Here is a 20,858-nt window from a genome sequence, read left to right as displayed (position 1 = left end):
TCAGAGCTGTTACCAACCTTTCTGAGACACAGCAACTGATGAGGGGAAGATTGATGTGGCAGTTACCTACAGTACATCAGCGTGTGAACACACCACGCCCGCCCACCCTGATTCCGGTCTCCACGTCCCCAACACCTGTTCCCCAGAAAGTGAGCGGTTGCAGAGAGAGGCGGTGAGGTGCCTGACAAACTCAAATGAAGTTTAAAGGGAAGGAGGAACCTCACTTTAACGCCTTCATTGCACATTCGCCCCATGAAAAGAAAGAGCAAGAGAGAGAGAGAGAGGGAGGGAGAGTTAGAGAGAGAGAGAGACGATTAAATATTTATCATTCCAGGCAACTGTTCGTGTCAGGATGAATATGCCTCAAACATTAAAAGCTCAGGAAGAGGAAGAAGGGAAAGAAGATGAAAAGAGAGAAAGAGCAAAGCGTGCCATCCCACTGATAAAGCATGAAAGAGAGACACAGGGGAGATGGAAGAAAAGAAATGAGAAGTTTGAAGGTATAATTTGGGAGACTCGGAGGAGAGGAAGAGAAAGCATGGCGCAGCTAACACAATGGCGAATGAAAGGAGACAGAAACAGAGATGAGAGTTCTGGGCTAAACTGCAAAATTGAGGGTGTGTGTGTGGGCTCGTGTGTGTGTGTGTGTGCGTGTGTGTGTGTGTCTGAGTGCGTGAATGTGTGTGTGTGTGAGAGAGAGAGAGAGTGTGTGTGAGAGACAGAGAGAGTGTGAGTGCATGTTTGTATATGTATACAGCATGTTAGTGTGTGTTCAAAGTGATTCAGCTGCTGCTTGCGCGGTCACTTTCTCTGTCCGTGGTGCTGAAATGCCCTCTTCCAGAAACACAGCCACGGAAAGCACTCCAGCCTACCAGCCCCTGCTGCAGAAGCCTCCCAGCCCGCCTCTCACTGCACTCTCAGTCCCGCTGTGCCAAGTCACCCGCGACAGCTAACAAGTCCCCGGAGACGCGCACTGGGGATAAACGGGCCTCTTGTACAACAAATGGATAAATACACGGAGGCAATGACATGTAACGAGAGCGCACTCCAGCGATTGACCTCAGTACCTCGCGCGGCTGCCAGAGGGGTCCTGCGGCGCTCTGACGCGCGGGGCGGGTGACGGGGGCCCGCGGCCGCGCCGGGGCGGCGAGGGTTAACGTCCCGGCGGGGGCGCTGTCACTTTTCCCACCTCCACCTGCGCACCACCTGTACACCACCTGTACAATCCCGCTCCTGTGTGATTCATTCTCCGCCCCTGTCATCACACAGGCGGCAGCGCATTTCAGTGGGGTTCAGGGACTGTCAAGGTCAGGTTGACCTGCACGGGAGGGCGGGGGGGACAGGTGGTGCACGGGAGATTGTGAGGCTGCTCTTTAACCCTTTACCTGCGTGCTGTGCTTTTTGGTAACCGGGTCAGTAACAGGAACATTTTCCTGTCACTTTGTGAAGACAGACCTATGAGGTGAAAGCAGCCACTGTGGGGATGACATGCTTTGGAGGTTCCTCTCAGGAGCTCTGGAGACCCCTCTCCATTTACCTTGTACCATGAACACAGACCCTCTTAGCCAAAAGGGGCCTGATATTTCAGTTAAAGAAAGAGACGAGTGATTCCACACAGAATAAAGATGGATTTTTAAGAGGTTGCAACACACCACATTTAAAAAAAAAAAAAAAAAAGCTTTGAAACTACACAAGCAATTTTGATTCAGTTCTTTCCCAAAAAATGTATTTTCTCTCACATCCAGCAGGGTTATAACAGACAGGTTAAATATCACGCTCCAGTGGAAATGCTGCTCGTTTGATGACTGTGTCAAGCCCGCCGTTCCACAATAGTGGCAGGCGCACTAAAAGGCACACAGACGCCATTTCCGCACGGAAGGCATCGGAGAAACGGCTGCTTCCCGGTTGAAGGGAAACACAAGTCGCACAACTTTTACACAGTCGTCGTGTTTACCGCCCGCGTTTAGCGACAGAAGCCTCGCTCGCGCCTGTTCCTCTCCTCTCTCACACTGGTCTGTTTATGAGGAGACACAGTGGGGCTTTGATACGGGGACGGGAGAAGTAGGGCTGGCTAATTATTTTCCTTGGCTTTGATCCAGCCCGTCAGCTCTCCCTGATCCAGACATCTGCTCGAGCGGGTCTGTCTGACGCAGGTTAATTAGAGCTCCAGCCCTAACAAGGCACAGCATACATCACCAACTTAGGGTTGTGCACACACTTACACCATCACTCATATACACACACTCATACACACTCATACACACTCTCACACAATCACTCACACACACATTCATATGCACTCATACGCACACTTACTCAATCACTCACACACACACACACACTTACACAATTACTCATACACACACTTACACCATCACTCATACACACACACACTCATATGCACTCATACACACACTTACACCATCACTCATACACACACTCATACGCACTCATACACACTCTTACACAATCTCGCTCACACACACACACACAGACACACAGGTTCCACATGCGTGTCCATGGACAGACAGCGCGCAGCCAAACACACAGGGCAGAATTTGCTGAGAGAAGCGCGGAGCTGCAGCCTGACGGAGCCATGACAGGCCACACAAACGCCGCGCAGGGAGGCGCGCAGAGACAAACCGACAGCGCCAGATGGGCTGAAATGCAAAAACACCAGCCATCGCTTTTTAAATCTGTAACCCACCAGAGCCAAAAGGCAAAAAAAAAAAAAAAAAAAGCGCCAGTCCCTGTCTTTCACACAGCCACGACAAAGAAGATCAAAGCCACAGGAACGCTGAATAATAATAACTATTATTACCGCTATTATGATGTATAATAATGTATTGCATTTATTCAGCTCCTATCTGTCCTATTATCTCAGAGCGCTGCACAGTGCAAGGGGGAGACTCACCCACCGCCAGTGTGCAACACCCACCTGGGAGCTGCACGGCGGCCATTTTGCACCATAGTGCTCAATACGCATCAGATGAGGTGGGGAGGAAAGGGGATTATTAAACCAATTCAGCTGTGGGAATCATTAGGTGAGGAAGGGGGAGGGGGGGAGGGGGGCAGACGGGGGCTCGGTACTCTTTGTGATATGTGCCATGGGACCTTCGACGAATGCACTGACCAGTGAGGCAGGACCCTAACATCTCAGCTTAAATAAGGAAAGAGTGTCAGAGCCCAGACTGGCCAAGCAAGGCAGGCGAGGAGGGAGTTAGGGACAGAGGGAGGAAGGGAGAGATGGAGGGAGGGAGGGAGGGAGAGAGGGAGAGAGTGAGTGAGGAAGGGAGGGAGGGAGGAAAGGATGGAGGGAGGGAGGGAAGGAGGGAGAGATGGAGGGAGGGAGAGAGAGAGGAAGTGAGAGATGGAGGGAGGGATGGAGAGAGGGAGAGAGGGAGCACTGTGCAGAAGCAGCTGAGGCTCTGGAGAGGTAACCCGGAGCCCATGCCAGGACAGAATCCCGGAGACTGACATGCCCCTCTGGTCCTGCACTGCCAGTGATGCTTCTGATTCTTTTTCCATCTCCGCTTCACTGCGGTTTGATTTATTTTTTTATTCTACGCATGCATATTGAGCCTCTGAGCGCTGAAATACTGAGCACCTTCAAAACATGGACATCTGGGTACTCTCTGGAACAAACATGAGATGAAAGAGAGATATATATTGTGTCCATTAAAAAACTCTCTTCCTCTCACACTGTTTCATTCCAGTTTGCTCTGCTTTCTCACTTCCATACTTTCATTCAAAACAAACCATTTCCTCTGAAAATGTGTGTGATTCCTCCTCCTCCTCCCTCCTCCTCCCTCCCCCTCCCTCCTCTTCCCTCTCGCTCTCAGGCTAAATGAGAATACGTCCCCTTCACGGGAGCACACCTGCAGGAGGCGAACGGCTCCCTGCCTTACAGTGCAGCACTGTTTGCTGTGACCTGTTCTTTCATTTTCACACTTTGAAATATTGAGGAAGAGGGGTTTTACAGCTGAATGTTTCATCACTGAAATTGTGTTTCCCTGCAATTAGATGGTGTCGGCTAATGGCAAGAGAGAGAGACAGTGAGAAAGAGAGAGAAAGAAAGAAATAAAGGGACAGAAAAATAAAATGCGGAAGGTAAGATGATGAGGGCCCAGGGGAAAACAGTGGGTCACAGTCTCATACTCAAAAAAGACCTTCAGTGAGCGAATGTGGTAGTGTGTGAATGTGGTGGTGTGTGAATGTGGTGGTGTGTGAATGTGGTGGTGTGTGAATGTGGTGGTGTGTGAGTGTGGTAGTGTGTGAATGTGGTGGTGTGTGAGTGTGGTGGTGTGTGAGTGTGGTGGTTTGTGAATGTGGTCGTGTGTGAGTGTGGTAGTGTGTGAATGTGGTGGTGTGTGAATGTGTTGGTGTGTGAGTGTGGTGGTGTGTGAGTGTGGTGGTGTGTGAATGTGGTAGTGTGTGAGTGTGGTAGTGTGTGAGTGTGGTGGTGTGTGAATGTGGTGGTGTGTGAGTATGGTGGTGTGTGAATGTGGTGGTGTGTGAGTGTGGTAGTGTGTGAATGTGGTAGTGTGGTAGTGTGTGAGTGTGGTAGTGTGTGAATGTGGTGGTGTGTGAGTGTGGTGGTGTGTGAATGTGGTGGTGTGTGAATGTGGTGGTGTGTGAATGTGGTGGTGTGTGAGTGTGGTAGTGTGTGAGTGTGGTGGTGTGTGAGTGTGGTAGTGTGTGAATGTGGTAGTGTGTGAGTGTGGTAGTGTGTGAATGTGGTGGTGTGTGAACATGGCATTGTGCACACGTCAGTGCCTGCCCATGTCACATCCCCCATCCCCCATTCGCCCTGCCCCCCCATCCCCTATTCGCCCTCTTCCCCACCCATCCCCTATTCGCCCTGTTCCCCACCCATCCCCCCCTTTGACCTGTCCACCCATCCCTCTCCACTGGCTCCAATTAAGGCATTTAATGAGCAGAGACTGATTCAAGCACGGTGGACAGGCACGTGCGCTCCACCAGACGCAGGAAGTGATGCAGCGGGGGTCGGAGCAGCCTGCTCACTGGAAAATGGTTTATTCACACCTCTGAAGCAAGTCGTTCACTGTGCAAGAGGACGGACATCCCACAGGGAGCGGTGAACTGCCACAGCCATGCCTGGCTTAAGTACGTATCTCAGATACGGTTATGTCTTTATCCTGGAAAAATCAGAAAACAAATTTAAAAAATTTTAATTGACATGTGTTAACTAAAAGGCACACTCATATAGAATAAGAAGTTTTCTCTGAATACTGGTGAAAAAGTAGATTCTTTTAAAATTCTCAGTAACTGGCAGGAATTTTATTCTGGTCTAAAGAGCGAAAATTGTTCAATTATTTACTTGGCCCAGGTCTAGTCACAACATAGTTGGCAGCCGTTTTTAACCACAACATCTTTTGTGGCCTGCCACCTCATAACGCCAGATTGAGGTTCAAATGTTAAATTATTTCTTTCAGCCTAAAAGAGAGTCAACAAATCTCCCTGGCAGTAGAAGCACACAGCCGAAGCTCTCAGAGGGCTGGCGAGAGGTGTGTCATCACAGGGAGAGTAGCATGGCGGAGGGTATTAAAAGCGAACCCTCGTGATTAAAACTGCATGAACCCCTGAACTCGTCCTGACTCCCTGACACACGGATGAACCGGGCCAAAAGCATCATGGCCCCCCGCCCCCCCGGTGAAATGGTCAGCCAATCAGAGAAGAGAGAATGGGAGCAACGACGTGATTGGAGGGGACCAGTGCGGTTCGGTGAGTAGGTTCAGGAGGAGCCTGGATACCACCTCTAGAACGGCCAACCTGGGTTAAATCCCCTCATTTAAATCCCCTTATTTTAATGTCCATGACTGCATGGGGTTATCTCCTGAAAGCCACAATCAAGAGGTTAAATGTGCAGTCAGGACCCGTTATAAGCATTATCTTGCTCACGGCACAACTGACACAGGACACAAAGACCTCTGAGAGTCACTGGCCTGCTGTTTCCATTGCATTACATTTATTTAGCAGACGCTTTCATCCACAGTGATGCACAAAAGTGCATATCAAGGTGCTGTTTCCCTATGCCAAACGCAGAGGGAGGACCGTACCTCAGCCACCCCAGTGTTTTACACAAGATGCAGCACAGACTTGGCTAAATCACCTATGTGGAATCACTTCAACCCTTTTACGCGCTGGTGATGTCTGAAAAGACTCGCGGAATATCAGTGGCACCACAGGAGACGATGCACTGGTCAGTGAACGGAAGGCAGAAGGTCAGTTATCCAACACCGAAAAGAAGCCAGGGAGGGAGTGAGTGAGAAAAGGAAGGAGGAAGAGAGTGAGGGAGTGATTGACAGCACCCTGCTGTGGGATGTTCTGGGGGGGGGGATCCCCCTGAGAGTGTCCTTATCAGTAAACAGCGACTGTGTGGCAACAGCCACTCAAATATTAATGGCGCCCGTTCCCCCTGACGACCACCGCGGGGCAGCGGTTCTGACACGCCCAGACCTCCATGGAGAGCCGCGCGGCGGAACGGGTCACAGGGGTGAGGGCCGAGTCCCCCCCCCCCCCCATCCAGAAACTATCCCATCTCTCCATCAAACGTCCTGCGGGAACTCTGGCTGGAGTTGGGCAGCATGCTATGAGGCGCAAAGAGAGAAGGAGACAAACAAAGAGCCAAGCATAACCTTCTCCTTCTCCTTCTTCCTCTCCTCTCTCTTTCTCTCTCTGTCCTCCTCTCGCCCAATCCCATCATATCTACGGTGAATAGATAAGGAATTGGTGCTTAACCCCAGGGAGATCAATGCTAATAATATCACTTTAAACTCTCAGTCTTCGCTCCCTGCCGAATATTAGAATTAAATTGAAAAATGATGCTGATGATTTTTATGGCGTCTTTAGGAAGAGGAACGCAGCCGGGCGAAGAGCTGGCAGCCTTCCATACCCCTGGTGTTTATGGTTCTTGTAAAGCGGACTTTCAGCTTTTCAATTCAACAGCAAACTGCATTTCCCACCCCCCCCCCCCCACCGCCCCCGCCCCGCCCCCGGCTGTTTCATCCCCACCGGAACGACAAAAAAAAAGTGGCCATTTGCCAGGCCGCAGGATCTGCGGGAGCGCGTCAGGCCCGGCTCCTGGCGCGGATCGGACCCCCGGCTGAGCGCTGTAAAGTGAGCGAGCGAGCAAGCGGGAGTAATGGAGCTCAAACCGGCGCTCTCCTCCATCACACCACTTAGCCCCTGTCTCCGCTGGAGAAGTCCGGGGGCCATTGATGGGCGTCCATCGGGAGACGGGGGGGGGGGGGGGGGAATGGGGAGGGGGGCTCTCTCCTCTCTCTACCCAAACACTTAATTTCATATTGGTCAGCAGCAGAACAGGGAAAACAATGTTGTTCAATCCAGTTAACAAGGTACATTTAAATGAAATCTCCCTGGGGGGTATGATGTCATACCCTGTATGATTGGTTCTGAAACACTTTTGTTGCAGCTTACATCTTCAGATCCAGCCAGACATTAGGGCGTCATCCACGCAGACTCTACACACAGACACAACACAAGACATTCTCTTTGTTCTCTGACAAAATTTTGCCGTTCTTGCAGACACTAAAAATTACACTCTCACAGGATGGCAGGCCCCGCCCACTCAATTCCCAGCATGCACCAGGGACACTCAGCTCCCCGGGGGTACCCCTGACTCGCCGACCTACTAAGCTACAGTCCCTGTCTACGCACCCCCTCAATTATTCACAAGGTCATTTTTCTGGAGGAGGTCTGTTTGTGCTGCTAAAGTGTGCAGTCAGACAGAGAGCACCGCCTTAGTCATTCACCGGCCTCTGTTCAGCCATTCCTCACTATTCAAATACATAAGGGGCTTGAAAATGTACATTCACCACTGAAACACATGCAGTTAATACACGCATTTAGGAAAAATTCAAACCAAGCCTAAACTGGCATTGTACAGTACCGATGACTATTCTGAAATATTGGCCTGTATTCAAACATTTGTCCTATGTAAAAAAATAAAAATCTCACAATATCACTTATCACAAGAACAAAATCATTTGTTACAGGCTGTAGGCTGTGATGAAAACGGCTTTAACCAAACTGCTAGCAGAACTGACTGTAAAAATCTCACTGTCCATTGAATATTACACGAAATGGGAACTGCTCTGACCTTACAAATACAGACAGCTCAATAAATGACATACATTTTCACACCAGCTAAACAGCACCTCATATCAGTTGGCAGCGTGCTCCTCCTCTCTCATTTTAATGCAGCAGCAGTAACCCTCCAACCCATTTTACACCATTTCACCGTTCCAGACCAAGGTAGCAGACAGAATACATGCTTTTAACTGCACTTATTTCCATCCATCCATCCATCCATCCCATTACCCAACCTGCTTATTTTCCTGGTCAGGCTCACGGGGGGTGCTGGAGCCTATCCCAGCATGCACCGGCCAGTCCATCACAGGGCAACACACACACTCACACCTAGGGGCGAATCAGAATCTCCAACTGACCTGACCTGCATGTCTTTGGACTGTGGGAGGAAACCGGAGTACCCGGAGGAACACCCGGAGGTAAACTCCACGCACACTCTCCCCGAGCAGGATTCGAACCAAGGACCAACCCTGCACTTAACCCTGAACCTGACAATAGCTTTTCAATATGTATGATGACTGGACGCATGCGGCCATCAAGGCTGTGGAGTGTTTTTTTTTTTTTTTTTCATTGGCCTGGCAGTACATGTCTGACATTGACATACAACAGTTATTTCACTGGCGTGGCAGGTGGCTGTCGCCAGTGCTGTTTTTAAACAAGGCCACGACGGCATGGGGTGAGTAAGGACATCCTCAAATAGGCGATCCGCGTACAGTTGGCAGGAGCTGATTCCGAATTCGCCATTTAATGAGAAGAAAATGTCAGATCCTTCTCGTAGGTGTAACGAGGCGTGGGTCTGCTGTGCGTTTCTACAACGGGCCTTTTGCCAGCCATAGAACAAGAGAAACAATTAAGCCACTGAGTTCAATACCAATATCTCCAGCCAAGGGGACTAATCATACTATTAGCATGAAACTGCAGGGGGTGATGTTGCCTTCCATAGTAAACATGCTCACATGTCTGAACTCCATGGGGGTCATAACAATTTTCATAAAACATAAGAATGCAGATATTTGAAACCAAAAATATCCATGCATTATTCCTCACTAAAGTTGGCATGAGCGCTGGTTTTACAGGTGCTGTCCTCCGCATCTGGGTTTTTGTGTTGGTGAAAAAAAAAAAAAAGAAAAGAAACAAACTTAAGTTCTTTCCACCCATCTGGGTCTCTGACGTACTGTTTTGACTTCTGACGTCTCTGCCTTTGTTGCATAAACTGCTCGATAATACTAAGCCATGCTTAAAATATACATATACCGCTATGGGGGGGGGGGGGGGGCGGGTGGCATGAGTTGGCAACATTGACATCCACAGTGCAGCGGAGGACGAGTGATGAAAGATTCACAGAACGATCGGTAACTGCCCCCGAGGAAGGACGCTTGCCCTCTCCCTGCCAGGGAGGTGTGGGTGTCAAGCAGAGGCGATAGCCAGCGCTGAACGGTGATGAAAGTTTAATGAAATTACGGAATTCCCTCGCAGTGCCTCACGCGGTCACTCATTCACCCGTGCGCCGGCTCAGACACTCAATCGCGGCTCTGCCCGTCGCGGCGTCAGCATCGCTCGGGCAGCAGGGACACCTCCGAGGTTTGGCCCGGACCTCTTTCTGGAGTCCGTGCGTGTGTGAGTGTGTGTGGCAGAGCCGCGCGCTACACTCCGTCAGCCTTCTTTATGAGCCTCCTGAAAACCCGTTTTGCACGTCGGAAGCACTTTGGAAACATACTGAAATGTACTTTGAAATGTCTTCTTCTTGTTCTTGAGGGCCAAGCAGCAAACCTGCCGGAAGCCCATCGTATCTGTAGGAGTTATTATATCGTCTGATGTTTTGCTTATTTCTGGCATGTGTGTCTGATATGTCTTTACGAAACTTCGCACTGTGATCGAAGGTTGCATGAATTACAGAAGAAGCACTTTAGGCACAGTGTGAGTAAGTTAGCATTTTTGTACATTGAAAACGTCTTTTCCTTCCGATTAAATACACATTTAAACCGCGCCATTTTTATCGTCCGGGTGGAACACACATCTCATTTCGCTGCCATAATGTGTAATGGCACTGGTACAATTTTTCAGTTATGAGGCAAAGAAGAATAATAATAAAAAAAACTATATTCTTTCCAGAGCGATAGAGAAATATTATCCTCAACAATAACCGCTTACTCCTCCAGAACCGTCCGCTGTGTGGACACAGGTGAGGTGTCACCAGTAATGGGAAGTTATTAAATTACCAGTAGAAGAACAAAACACAAAGAGAGAAAAAGAGAGAAACAGAGGTGGGGGGAGGGGGGGGAGACAAGAACAGAGATGGCCAGGATGTTACAGCAGTGATTCCCCGTGCTTTTTTGAGTTATTAAATAAAGACCATGAAGTCACTAATGGAGAGTTGCATTATTTATTATTTTGCTTTTATGTTTTGTGTTTATCATTTTATGTCCTGCGCCCTGTGTTTCAATACCCATCTCCCCATTTCGTCATTCCCACACTGGGAAGGCCACATAATGAACATAATGACTGATGACATGACAAAACAGCTCTGAGGAACACACAGAGCCGAAAGGCCACGGAACATCACTGTCTTCGCTGGCGTAAGGATGCGAGACTACCTGTCTGAGGAAATTGGTCAATCTAAAAAATTCCACCTACTCACACGTAATGCACCAAAGCACACAAAGAAGCTAAGAAATCTAATTATAAATAATGGTCAGTCCCATCCATTAAAGAATGTGGAGGGAATGCAAAATAAAAAATAAAAACTTTGTTTTTTTGCAGCGGTGAGCACAAACCTATGTGTTTTATAGATCAAATATGACACACGAATACCCAAGAAGAAGTAGAATGGTAGTGAAGAGGACAAAGAGGAATGTACATGGCATTGACTTTGTCTCAAATGAACTACGATGCCCTGAGGTTGAGGATGAGGCTAAATATATCACTGTGATACAGTATCTACAAGCCTGAAATAATGGCAGGTCAGAGGAAATAATAATAGGCTCTTCCATGACAATCCATAACCCTGACTACGGCGCTGAGGGACGTCATCCGCGAGGAACGGTTCAATGAGACTTGAGAGACAACAGAACGACACCGGTGAGCTTCCCCCCCCCAGGCAGACCAGTCTGGTGCGCACCAAGGCCCAAAACCGTTTCAGTATTTCATGCCAACTTCCGCTCTTAAGTATTTCCTCAACAAAATATGAATGACATCATTTGATATGACGTCTTTGATAAAGCTATGAGCGACAGCTAAACTCTGCACAACTGCGCAAGTATCTATGGTAAACCGATACAGGACCGAACCAGCCCTGTTGTACTCCGTTGTTCAGAATATTTCCAAAATGGCTTTAATGCAAATGGAACTCAACTGCAATAACGCCTTTTGATGGCCAGTTTCCAATTCCTTCTTGTAAAAAAAAAAGGACTAATTTCTTTGTGGGGTAATAATGCTGCCATTGAAGATTTTCAAATGTGTGGTTTAGAAAGATAAGCAAATACACCCCATGTAGCGCGGACCGACTGAACAAATTATCAGAAGAGACGCAGCAGCGGAATTTTGGTGGAAATTTGGTCAAATCAAAAGACCAAAATACCACTACTGAACAACAGTAAGAAGCACAACAACAACAAACATGTACAGCAAAAAAGAAACAGCTTGAGAACACGCTGTTCTAGTTAAGAAAGGAGGGGCATGTCTTCCAGCATAGAGCAGTGCACTTAGTGCTTTTGATGCTCTACCAGGAATATTGACTTTTTTTCTGTAAAAGCAAGGTGGAGTAATTTTAGAACAGCACCCTGACAGTGTTGTATAATGTGTAATTTCACAAGGTCATGATTTTTGGAAGGGGTTTTTTTTTTTTTAGGAAATGAGAGGCAGCCTGTTTGAAATGCAGAGCCATGGACAGAGGGCACAGTTCTAATGAAGGGGCACAGGAAAAACACAGATTTGAGGTATATGAGATATGGGGCGGGAGGGGGGAGGGGGTTCCTGTGAACAAGACCATAGCAGGGTTCCAGAATTTAGTCAGAATATGGTAAAAAAAATGCCCCCCAGGAGTTTTTAGTAGATGAGAGGCATAAGCATTGAAGCACAAATAAGCATGCAAACAGAGATGAAGCAACAACACAGCATACCCAAGCATGACGCACCAGCATAAAACTCATTTGTTCCATCCTGAGACTCATCTATTTACCAGCTGATGTCATAACCATGAGATGGGGGGGGGGGGGGGGGGGGGGGGGCGCGGTGGTTATCTCGGTGTTCCAAAATAGAGTTGGCCAATTATGTGCCCATCCACCTACGACACCATCCACCTTCTGCTGCATGTGTATACCACTCAACAGAAGCACACGTGCATCAATTATGCAACTAACTGACATAATGCAGTTCATATGGGAGTGTGACAATGCATGAGCTGGACAGCAGGGCAGACGTACGCTCAGAACAGACATGAATGCCAACCACTGCACATACACTCAGACGAGAACACTCAGAGCTGCACCTAGTGCAACTCTGCCCATTAGACCTTTCAGACAGCTGAGATGCAGTTTTACAGCACCGCTCCAGAGCAGAGAGGCAGAGTAGCATAATGGCCAGGCAGCTGGGCGTGTAGCCCGTGAGCGAGTTACTTAACCAGAACTGCATCAGTAAATCTGAATAAAGGGACTGTATGTAAAAAAATAAAAAATAAATAAATAAAAATGTAGCCTGTTTAAGTGCTTCTGCTAAATGCCTGGACATAAATTTGCATTTAAATACACTGGCCAGTCCAACGGCCTGCACCTGGATTGAAATGGAAAGCCCTTCTCCCGCCTCGCGCGCTAGCCTTCACCGCAGCCCGCATTAGCATCTTCCCATAAAGACGACAGGCGGTTGGCGCGCATACAAACGGCCGTCAGAAACATGCTGGCGCTTTAATAACCTTCCCTTGATTTATAACCGCTCTGTGGCCCCTCCAGCTCTCTCTCTCATCACAGTACATACCAGAGACACAGAAAGAGCGCTCCAAATGATTTTATGTCCCATCTCATATAAATTTTCGTTCCTCGTTTGCACACGCCGGTGCAACAGAGCGGGGCCCCGTGACCTCACTACAACCGACCAAATAAGAAAGGATTACGAGAGCATGGTGATTCCGTTCAAAACTAATTACCAAGATGGCGGAGAGACACGGCTACAGCCAGTTTATCTCAGCTTATCGGGGGGAAACAAAGCAAGGGAGGGGCATGCTGGGGAACAGCATCTCCTGTTTTCCATGGTCATTAAGCTATCAGATTCTCCCCAGGCTACGAGTAAGGAGCTTAGGCAGTCTCGCAGCGGGCTGGCGTACCAACGCTCGGCTGTCATTGGCCGATCAGGAAATTTCAGCAGGAAACAATATTACCCCAGAGAAAATGCATCATGGGATTATTAAAGGAGCGTGTGTGTTGGGGGAAATAAAGACATTTCCAGAGCTGGACCCCAGACACATTTAGGATGGAGCAAATATTATGGGGGGGGGGGGGCAAGCAAGATGGAAGATAACCACCAATGACACAACTGTCAGTACTCGCAGTTCAGCCACAAATGTATACAGTACTGTGCAAGAGCCTTTCTTTTATTTACTTTCCAATGAAAACAGCCATTAAGTGCAAGTTATTTATTCTTTAGAGTCAGAAAATACAGCAACAAACATATATTTAACACAAAATTACATAAAAACCTCCACAGCTATGTACAATTGTTTGCCTTTGCTGTTATTACAGCTTCCATTCTTTTCGGGAGACTTGCTTTGAGTTTTTCCAATAAATCTGCTGGGATATTCTTCTTGTAAATACCTCCAAAGTTCAGTCTTAGAAGTTGGTTGCATTTTCTGCTTCTCTTGATCCAAGTAATCCCGAATACATTCAATGATGCTGGGGTCTGGACTCTGGGGTTGCCAGTCCATTGTTTTGAGAACACCAGCAGCTTGATCTTCTTAGCAGTGTGCTTGGGGTCATTAACTTGCTGTAGAATGAATTTTCTCCCAATCAAACGTTGCCCAGAGGGCACTGCATATGTTAAGATTTGTATTTATCAGCATTCATGATGCCTTCAATCAAAGCCAAATGACCAACTCCAGAAGTTGCACCCAGACTTGCACTGATCCTCCACCATGCTTGATTCATGGTTGTAGACATCTTTCATTCCGTCGGCGGCATACATACTGCCTTCTCTTACTTTTGAAAATCTCAAATTTACACTCACCGGTTCACAAAACCTTACTACACAGGTGTCCAGTTTTGGTGTGCTGGTGCAAATTCTCTTTTCTTTTGTTTATTTCCTTCTCTCAGTAGTGGCTTATTGACAACTACACATCCTTTTAGACCCATATTGAGCTGTCACAGTGATAAAGAAATGGCAAATCTGCATGGCAGCTAAGCTGTGTTTGGGTAGTTGCTTGTTTGAATGTTAGTCACTTCTGAAGGCAAAGGGTTCCAACATAACATCACTGAAACTTGTTGGCGTCAACTTGTTGTCGATTAGAATGATGGAAGACTTAAAGTGGTAGTCGGCTGCACAAAAGTAAGTAGACAAATACTGATAGATTTGATATTGCACTCCATCCTTGGTCCATGACTTTGTCTGATTTAGTTCTGCCACTTCCAATTTCCTTTGTTTGAAGACTTGCTTATTTGCTTGCTCTCCAGCAGCCGTTAAATGTTTTTCTCACGAATATTGCATTTGACTGATCAGCGACCACAAGCTGGTACTACAAGCACCACCCCAACAGTTTGTGGACCATTGAAAAGCACTATCTCTCCAGCAGGTAGAAAAGGGGATAGGAACCATGCCTCAGGAGCCAAAATCGGGCCAGTTTCCAGGAGGTGGCAAAACCAAGTTTGTGAGTTCCAGAAAAAGTTCCTGAGTATCCAGAAAAAGTTCCTGAGCATCTGGAAAACGTTCCTCTGTTGGAAAAGGGCCAGGAGACTTTCACTGAAATCCCTCGCAAGAGCAGACGAAGAAGATGAAGCAGCTGCTGCTGAGATGCTAATGAGCAGTCAAACTGGGAACTGTTCAGACTCATCAGCCATGGGCGGGGGGGGGGGGGGGGGGGAGGGGTTGGTTTCCCCAACCGTGCTCCCACCCACTGAGCTAACAATTTTTGGCCCGCAGATTTACCGTAAACTTGGTGCGCTGAACGTCCGCAGTGTCCACCTTCGCATTTTGACATCAGCAGCTTCGCCTTCAGTCCTGCAGGTAACGGCGCCTCCTGCATGTTTAAATCACACGGTTCCTTTAAGTCTGGAGCCGTTATCCGATCCGATCGGAACAGAGCGGCGCTCCCCTTCCACGCCGCTCCCCTTCCACGCCGCCCTCAACGGGGGCTGGCTGTTGGGCGCCATGCTGACTTTAAAGGGGGACCCGTCCAGGATCTCCAGCAGTGCCAATCTCTGCCGTGCCATCTCTGGCATTCCGGGGATTGCTATTCAAAGGAAGAGAGGACGTCCCGTGCCATTTCTTATCTCAAAAACAGAACACAAAAGACACGGCTGATGATATCCACCCAATTTCTCCCACGGCAACACCTTTCCCCAATCCATGTTTATTTTTGCAGGTCTGTTTATCTCAAAATGCCAAGCTTGGTGCCCCCCCCCCCCCCCCCCCTCCCCCTCCCCCCGCCCCCACCGTGCCAACCTGCTCCCATACTGATGAGTCACAGACACTTTAAAGTACCTGCACAGCTCCACCGGGAGAGCCACTATGGCTCCCCTTTTTCTTTTTAAAGTCCCAGTTTCATGTTAAGCTGCGGAAAGGTAGTGCAGCGTGTGGAAGCTGCAAGCCACATTCCAAATCCCCACGGGGGGGCCTCCTCTACCTCCTCTGACAGGGAAGGCATGTAACTTGCAACCCCCTTGGGGGCCGCAGTACATTCTCCTGCAGGGACACTACACGGGAACTGAGCTCATTTGTGCCTATTGTTTTTCCACCCCTTGACAATCTAGTCGCGAATAAAAGATTGTTGCTGTACCCAAATGCCCCACTATTCATTTCTGCTGTCAGCCTCCTCATGCAGATATTAATAACTGCAAACTCCAACGGGGCGAACGGTCTGGGGTGTGGGGGTTGGCGGGGGCTGTTGTGATGGAGATCACATTGCCTCCTCTTTTTTTTAATTATCGGCTTTGGCAACAGTATAAATGTTAATTTATTTTTGAGTGGCAGGTGTAAAGCAAGAACTTATTCATTCTTCCTACCTGTCACTCTTCTTTGTCCCGCTGTGTTGGGGTATAATTTAAACTCACAGTCGACCTCCTCCCCTCCCAGAGTATCACTTCTGGTCTCATTATCCCCCAAACTCAAATTAAACAATTAAAGCTGTCCGTTACTTTGATGGACACACAGTGGAACCAGGTATTACGCCTTATTAGCTTTTTGATGTCAGGCTTTGACTGAAGGACTGACTGATATTATCAAGAAAATGCATAATTTTCCCCATGTGTTAAAAAGCATTTATCTATCCGTACATCTATAAAAAGGAAAAGGTACGGTGGGAGGTCCCTGTAAAAACTGCTATTAATTATCTAATTAGCCGCAATCAAAGTTCAGCTACATTTCTTTTGAAAAGCTCATGAATGACAGCTGAAGGCCGCCCTTGTATCCATGGATGAAAGCCCGTACCATGCACTAATCTACAAATGAACTGAAATTGGTGTGTATAGCTAAATAGAGAACTGATCCAGGGTAATTGGTGAGAAGATAGGCCTCCAAACAACCCAACCAGCCCTCAAAAACAGAATTTTCTACCCCTACCGTAGTTTCAACTTGGTTGGGGTCTGGACCATTAGTGGGGTTAATTCTGTTTTTGGTCATTCTCCATTAACATTACCAGGAGAGGACAGAATCAGGGCTGCAGAGGGGGGGCCCTGGTTGCTCTTGACACTGACAATGCAGCAGGTTGAGAGTCCATTCAAACCACAGGATGGGTTGAGATGACCTGTTCTCTCCCCTCCTCTGACTGCCAAATTTGACATGCTCGCCTCAACTAGCAGAGGGGAACCTCAGGACAACTCGGTTCACCTCTTGTCTCCCCTCATTTTAAACTTGCCCCGGCACGTACTCCAAATACGCGACAAGCCAGCTGATGAGTATACAATCAATTATTTAAATGCTTTAGTGAGTGGCAAAATAATTAGAAAATGGAAGAGTAGAGGCAATGAATGAGTGGAAAGAACAAAAGTGCAATATAAAGCACTATCTACAGCTGAAATGATACTGCTGCAGAAACATCTGAATGTGCTTAAAACAGCACACACACACAAGCACACACACAGACACACATGCACACACACAGACACACACACACGCAGACAAACGCACACACATATGCACACAGCGTGTGAAATAGGTTTCAAGGTCTTGTAGCAGAGGTAGCGACCCTGGGGGGATTGAACTGTTGATGAGCTGTTCTTGTCATATTCTTACATTCTTGTAAAGCAATGCATACATATTTTTCAAAATGTCACGACAGACAGCTATAATTGACATTCACTATTGCATTTCTTCACTGATTTAGCTTTCATGAATAATGATGTGCCAGCTCTAGCTAGTCAGTCAAACAACTTGCAGTGTACATAGCTACAGAAAACTAGCATTAGAGGTCTAACAGGATTACAGAAATCAGCTAAATAATATAAAAGACAGAGATATACTGTACGGATTGCCTTAGTAGCATGATTGACTTGGAAAGTTAGCTAGATAGTCCATTTTACAGCTAACCCCATAATTCTACAGCTAATATTATACAGTTAAGTTTGTCTCTATTGCATAAAGACTGGGCTAAATTATTAGAAAGGATATGTGTATCACAATGTTCTTGCAAGAGTCTACACTGTCTTGAGTATCTTGCCCAATGAAACCCCCAGGGGTAATGCAATACTGAATTCAATCTCATCCATTTACGTTTATAGTTTACTTAGATTATCGATTTAGCGCTACTAATGCTACAGTAGCATCATAAAGCGGATGGACAAACAGGACCCAAAAGAAATCTCACCAAATGAGTAAAATCAGCAGTAGCCTGAGGCTTTTCTCTAGTATTTCGTACAGTAGCTGGAGTTTTTTGTGTTTAGTTTTTTGTAGAGTCAATAAATCATCCAGTAAGTCCAATATCACAGCAGTAGTATGCCCCACAATAGTAAAAAGGCATCAGCAAAAGTCAATATTTAACATTTACAACCTTTAACCTTTATGGCCGTATTGATAAATAAAAAGTTACTGTGGTAGGACACTTTGCAAATGATAATTATATACATATTTATTTGTCTATTTATTGATTTCTTGTCTTTTGAAACTGGGTCAGGTTGCAGGAATTCAGAACAATCAAACCACGTCCTTTACAGGAAGTGGCACCCTGGTAGGAACTGCAGCTTGGCTCCAGACTGGTTTGAAGCTCTTCCAGCCTGGTTTGAAGCTGGTTTGGAGATGGTCAAACTGCCAACAAGATGGCTGAGATAACCACCATATTGGCAAGACCATGTCCAGCTGGTGGGCCAGCTTGGTACAGACAACAGCTCATCACCAAAAGCTGAAGCTGAAACAGAAACTGAAACAGAACCTGGTTCCAGCTAGATTCCAGAGTTTGGTGGCTGGAATTTCCACCGAGGGCAGTGAACTGCAACGCGATGGCAGGACGCTATTGTGGCCTCCGGCTATTTTTATAAATACTTCGAGGGAATGGTTCACTGCCCTGACAACGAGTGCTTCAGCCGGATAGACGCTTATCCGTAAAAATGAATCGATTCAGGTCGTGTGTGCAATTTAGCGGATTTCCCCGACAAAAGGCTCGCGCTGAGTGCGATACTTCCAGGGTACACGTGTAACGGCTGATTATTTAAACGCGGCGTAAAATCTCAAATTGCTTTTCCGCTAGTTCTCTGATTTGTTCTTTTCGTGACCTTGTTGCTCATCGCATGGCGACTCTTCTCTGTCAGGTTTCATCTTCCTCTGTGCCTCATTCTCTTGGCCTCTTCTTTGGTTTACTAATATCGAGCCTCCCTGCTCTGTTTGTTGGTCACTGTATCCACTCTTTGCTCTGTTAGTTTGTATCTCTGACCACTCAGGGGGGGTATACGGTTTTATTTAACAGCATCTGTGCAGTCAGAAGCGTACCCCGCACTCCATCTTCTTCTAAACAGAAAATATAATATGCTACTTCAAGCTGCATTGATGTAACTATGGAGAATTTGATTTCTCTCAAAATGGAGAATCAAGATTTTCTACCTCTGCAATTCCATACCTCAACCCTCACTGGACTAGCAAAAATGTATTCATGTCCTGAAATACTGACTTGGGTTTAGACTCCAGAACTGTCATAGTCTTCTGGGGAAATTACAAGGAATTCACATTTTGAGTATATCAGATCGCTGAACTATTTATTGATTTTATTTATTTAATGTTTATTTGATAGGGACTACACACAAATGAAGGTAAATTCGTATTTTCAATTGATTCAGTTGATTGCAGACCCAATCAACACGTAGCCTCCAAACCTTGTTACTGCACTTCCCTCTCACTCTTCAAAAGGCCTGTCATTCAATCATACTTAACCCTCACTTAATCTGTTCAAGTATTCACTGGTCTGTAACAATGACACTAAACTCCTGTTTTACTCTATTAAATTGAGCTATGATTCCCTTATTAAATGTTTTCAGTTGAAACAACGCTTAGTAAAATTACATTTAGGCTTTTACAGCAGAGAGACACTTTTTATGATTCCCTAATAACACTGGTCAGAATGGAGGTGACAAAGGGGAAAGAGACCTCTGTTACAGTCTGAAGTCTGAGTGTGAGAGAAGAGGCTCAAATATGAAAGAGAAAAAGGGGGGGGGCTCGGAGAGAGAGAGACAGAAGGGGGATGGTTGAAGGGAGCCCTTTGATCTCTGGCAGATGAAGTTCAAAAGAACAAAAGAAGAGGAAGAAGGGAAGCGCTGGAGAGAGAAAAGGTGTGCACTCAGTTCCAGAGAGAGAGTGAGAGAGAGAGAGAAAGAGAGAGAGAGGGAGGGAGAAAAAATAGACTAGAGAAGGCCAGGATGTTGCTGCAGTGATTCCCTGGGCTTTTTTAGAGGAGTTCTTCCAGACTCCAAAAGCAATTAACATCGATCCACTTCTAACAAGCCTTTTGTCTAACCACAGCGGCCAACTCTAATGTTATTAGTGTAACACAAGGAAGACAAGCAAGTTGCTTCATTCTGCCTCATACACATCTTATAACTGACAAGTCAGAATGACATATTTATTGATCTCTGCACTCCCCCATACATGGTTTCAAATTATCAGCCCACCAGCCACCTACACACAGGTAATCCCCTTACATGCTTACCTTACAAAGATGATTTTTCACATTCTGATGAACTGCCACCCCCAAGAGAGTCACCAGATATAGTTGATGCTGTTGATAGTGTTTAGCAGCACTGTAGTATTATGGTTCAGGAATGGGGGTTACAGGTTTCACTCTTAGGCAAGGCACAGTCACTGTAGCCTTTGCCCAATGTGCAAAATGGTTAGAGAACTGGGCTTGGAACTCCTAGGTTATAAGTTTGATTGTCAAGTGGGGTATTGCAGTTGTATCCTTGATCAATCTGAATTTCTTCAGTAAAATATCCAGCTGTATTATGGATTGTATGTAAAAGAATATAAGTTATATGCTGACACCTTAATGAGTGCACAGTATTTCATGCATATTTTAAAATCGTTTTCCTGTTTCCATATTTGGACATGTG

The 20,858-nt window shown here is 46.7% G+C and overlaps 1 protein-coding gene across 1 annotated transcript in view; it reads right to left on the bottom strand.

Moving 5' to 3' along the window:
- gpc3 (glypican 3) overlaps positions 1 to 20,858 on the bottom strand; it is an 82,525-nt gene that overhangs the window by 50,803 nt on the left and 10,864 nt on the right. The window lies entirely within an intron of this gene.

This window comes from Anguilla anguilla, chromosome 3 (genome assembly GCF_013347855.1).
Source record: "Anguilla anguilla isolate fAngAng1 chromosome 3, fAngAng1.pri, whole genome shotgun sequence".
Taxonomy (NCBI): Eukaryota; Metazoa; Chordata; class Actinopteri; order Anguilliformes; family Anguillidae; genus Anguilla; species Anguilla anguilla.
The sequence above is the reverse complement of the archived record's forward strand: the minus strand, read 5'-3'. Positions and strand labels throughout refer to the sequence as shown.